This window comes from Bison bison, unplaced genomic scaffold, assembly GCF_000754665.1.
Source record: "Bison bison bison isolate TAMUID 2011002044 unplaced genomic scaffold, Bison_UMD1.0 scf7180017864480, whole genome shotgun sequence".
Lineage (NCBI taxonomy): Eukaryota > Metazoa > Chordata > Mammalia > Artiodactyla > Bovidae > Bison > Bison bison.
In genome coordinates this window covers 2,114,545-2,118,351 of record NW_011495040.1, presented here as the reverse complement: position 1 = coordinate 2,118,351, position 3,807 = coordinate 2,114,545, and positions in this window count along the sequence as shown.

Below are 3,807 nucleotides of genomic sequence, written 5' to 3'. Positions count from 1 at the left end.
TGTATTCTTGCCACCTCTTCTTAATATCTTCTGCTTCTGTTAGGTCCATACCATTTCTGTCCTTTATTGAGCCCATCTTTGCATGAAATGTTCCCTTGGTATCTCTAATTTTCTTGAAGAGATCTCTAGTCTTTCCCATTCTGTTGTTTTCCTCTATTTCTTTGCATTGATCACTGTTACAGGTATACAATATAATGATTCACAATTTTTAACGGTTATACTCTATTTATAGTTATTATAAAATGTTGGCTGTATGCCCTGTGTTGTACGATATATCCTTTTAGCTTATTTTGTACATAGTAGCTTTCCCTTTCACTTTTCACTTTCATGCATTGGAGAAGGAAATGGCAACCCACTCCAGTGTTCTTGCCTGGAGAATCCCAGGGACAGGGGAGCCTGGTTGGCTGCCGTCTGTGGGGTCGCACAGAGTCGGACACAACTGAAGTGATTTAGCAGCTTATACCTCTTAATCTCCTGTTCCTAAATTGCTCCTCTCCCCTCTGTCTCCTCACTGCTAACTACTAGTTTGTTCTCTATGAGTCTGCTTCTTCTTTGTTAAATTCAGTAGTTTGTTGTATTAATATTTTTTAGATTCCACATATAAATGATATCATACAGTATTTGTCTTTCTCTGTCTGACTTATTTCACTAAGCATAATACACTTGAGGTCCATTCATGTTGTTTTAAAAGGAAAAATTCCATTCTCTTTTATGGCTGAGTAATATTCCATTGTGTGTGTGTGTGTGTGTGTGTGTGTGTGTGTGTATATATATACACACACCACATCTTCTTTATCAATTTATATGTTAATAGACACTTAGGATATATTGAGTTTACTTAAAAAATATTGGTAAAATTAATTTCACCTGTTTATTTTCTCTTTCAATTTGGCTAATAGAAAATGATTAATTACCAATGTGGCTCAAATTCTATTTCTACAGACACACTGATCTATACTTTAACATTTTTGTGACATTGGACAGATTTATGTAACATCTCTAAGCTTCAATTACCTCCATTCTGTGCCTGGTACTTAAAAAACTGTCAGTAAATGGTGGCTTTTGTGATTACTCAGAATTCCAGATGCTAAGTGAATTGGTAGGCAAGGGAGCATGAGAGATGCCAAGAAACAAAGACCAGAGTAGGATGTTTGAGGGGAACAGGAAGAAATGGAAGAGGATTCCCTGGATGGGAATTCCCTGGACATTCCTCGTTGTAAGGAGAGTTACAGCAGTTGAGCTATCGGGTCTGGTACACCACCACAAGCCTTGGACATACATTGATGTCACTGAGGGAGCTGACCCTTGGCCTAGATCTAGCAACTGTCAGGGAGATTCAGCAGTGCCGATGGTTGGGCCTGTAACCTGTTCGTCCTCGTCTTCACCTTACGGAACTGCTACAGGCTTAGCTTCACCTGTATAAACACTGCATTGTGATCCTTTATCAGAAAACTATCTGGGGGCTTCCCTGGTGGCTCAGTGGCAAAGAATCTGCCTGCCAATGCAGGAGATGTGGGTTCAGTCTTTGGTCTGGGAGGATTCCACATGCCTTGGGGCAACTAAGCCCCATGAGCCACAACTACTGAGCCTGGGCTCTACAGCCTGGGAGCCACAACTATGGAAGCTCTTAAGTCCTAGAGCCCATGCTCAGCAACAAGAGAAGCCACAGCAATGAGAAGCTTGCCCACTGAGACAGAGTCACCCCCACGAGCCACAGCTAGAGAAAAGCCCGCACAGTAACGAGGACCCAAAGACAACCATCTGGGAGTTCCCTAATGGCCTAGCAGTTAGGATTCTGGGTTTTCATTACTGTGGTCTGGGTTCAATCCCTGGTTGGGGAATTGAGGTACCACAAGCTAGTGTGGCCAAAAAAAGGAAGAGCATCTGGCTACCACCCTCACAAGGTTAAACATTCAGTAAGGTACTGAATGGTACTCAATGAGCAGAGAACAGAAGTCACTGATTCCTTTAGTCAAGGAAGGCTCTATCCCAGGAGGGGAGTGTCAGTCACTTTGTAAGGAAAAGACTCTATGTAGTAGGAGCTGCAGCCAAAGAAGCAATTGGACTATGCTGAAGAGTCTTCTCAGTCCCTGTGTGATCAGATTTGGGCGTCAGTGGCTCAGAGGTTAAAGCATCTGCCCGCAATGCGGGAGACCTGGGTTCGATCCCTGGGTCAGGAAGATCCCCTGGAGGAGGGCATGGTAACCCACTCCAGTATTCTTGCCTGGAGAATCCCATGGATGGAGGAGCATGGTGGGCTACAGTCCACGGGGTCGAAAAGAGTCAGACACTACTGAGCAACTTCACTTTCACTTCTTTCTCCTGCTGCCTGGCAGGCAGGTTCTTTACCACTAGAGCCACCTAGGAAGCCGACTGTTGTGGAGTCTTAGGCAAATCACTTCCCTCTGGGAGCTTTGGTTTCTTCATCAGCAAAATGGGAACAATAATGAAAGCTGTTTTACAGGATTATTGTTAGGATTAAATAGTATGGGTATATATGTCTATATTTCTGCTAAAGCATACTACAAATGAAAAAGGAGACTAGTAAACAAATGGAATGACAGAAGGGAAGAGGAATACAAACAGCCTGCAAAGCAATCAGGCAAACTTTGCTGTACACTGGCATATACCCCAGTCACATTTATGGCCCTAGTGGGCGGTTGACTCCTGTACCTTTCAGGGGAAAGGCTAGAGAACAAGGAGGAAGCACATTCAGGAGGCTCAACTGGAATTGCTCCTGAAAGATCATAAACCTCTCATCGCTGCCAAGGCCTCTTTTGTCTTCCTCTTTACAGATTGTTACACAACGAGTCACCCCCATCTCTCCCAAGGTGCTCTCTTTCTTTCTGACCTTGCCCTTAGAACTGGAAGGTTCTGCCCTTGGCGATTTTCTGACTCCACCCTCTCTCCTAGAGCAATAGTTCTCTGTGGGGTTGATCCTGCCCTCCAGGGAATGTGACAGTGTCTGGAGACATCTTTGGTTGACACAACTGATGGGGGGAGTGGTGCTACTGGCATCTAGTGGGTAGAGGCCAAGGATGCTTAACTTCCTACAATGTCATGGATAGCCCACGACCCCCACCCCAAAAACAAAGAACATACAGACCAAATGACAATACTGCCAAGGTTTAGAAACCTTGCTCTCCCTAGGGAAGTGTACTCAGTGCCTTTACAGTTTCAACAGCCATTTAAGGACGATCCCCAAATCTGTGAGTGCATGCATGCTAAGTCGCTTCAGTCGTGTCTGACTCTTTGAAACCCTATGGACTGTAGCTCACCAGGTTCCTCTCTCCCTGGGATTCTCCAGGCAAGAATACTGGAGTGGGTTGCCATGCCCTGCTACAGGGAATTTTCCCGACCCAGGAATTGAACCCTCATCTATTCTAGTCTCATGGATTGGCAGGCAAGTTCTTTACCACTAGCTCCCACCTGGGAAGCCCTGAGCTACCTGAGAAGGACCGCCCCCCTCCAAATGCCATACCTCTCTCTAATTGCCACACCTCTCTCTAATTGCCACTGCTGCCTCTCCAATGTCCTGGACAATCCACAGACACATCCGACAGCCAAACCAAACCCTTTATCTTTTTCCCATGTTCCTCCTCCTGAATAGTACTCCCATTCTACCACTGTCCCAAGTTAGGAACCCCTCAGTTCAGTTCAGTTCAGTCACTCAGTCGTGTCCGACTCTTTGCGACTCCATGAATTGCAGCACGCCAGGCCTCCCTGTCCATTACCAACTCCTGGAGTTCACTCAGACTCACATCCATCAAGTCAGTGATGCCATCCAGCCATCTCATCCTCTGTCGT